Raw genomic sequence first — 693 nt, 5'->3', positions numbered from 1 at the left:
TTCCTGCTGGGCTCTGGCGATCCTTCCACCTCAGCCTTCCAAGTAGCCGGAATTACAGGCATGCACTACCATGCCCGGCTGTTTTTTTGATTTATTGTAGAGATGAAGTCTCACTGCCCAGGTGGGTCTCGAACCCATGGGCTCAGGCAATCCACTCACCTCAGCCTCCCAAAGGTGCAGTATTACAGGCTGAGCCACCGAGCCCAGCTGATCATGTGTGTTTTTAATCTTTTGTCTGTACTCTTGTGAAGAACATTGTTGTTCTTTTTTCCTTTTCTTCTGTGTTCAATATTTTCTTAAGTGTTTCTTGTAGAGGTGGTTTGGTGGCAGCGTAGGTTCTTAGGGATTGGATATCAGGGAAAGATTTCAATTCTTCCTCACTGATGAAGCTTAGCTTGGCTGGGTAGGTTATTCTCGGTTGAAATTGTTTATATTTTAGAACTTTGAAGATAGGGCTCCAAGCTCTCCTAGCCTGGAGTGTTTCTGTAGATAAATCTGCTGCTATTCTAATTGGTCTTCCTTGGTAGGTAGTCTGACCTTTTTCTCTTGAAGCCTTTAGGATTTTTTCTTTTATACCTACTTTGTTTAGGCGAATTATTATGTGTCTGGGAGTTGGTCTTCTCATTTGTTGCCTTGCAGGGATTCTCTGAATCTCTTGTATTTGAATTTTTGTATCATTGATGAGATGAGGGA

This window comes from Carlito syrichta, unplaced genomic scaffold (genome assembly GCF_000164805.1).
Source record: "Carlito syrichta isolate Samal-C Ts95f unplaced genomic scaffold, Tarsius_syrichta-2.0.1 Scaffold314090, whole genome shotgun sequence".
In the NCBI taxonomy this organism is placed as follows: domain Eukaryota; kingdom Metazoa; phylum Chordata; class Mammalia; order Primates; family Tarsiidae; genus Carlito; species Carlito syrichta.
Note: the sequence above shows the minus strand (reverse complement) of the source record.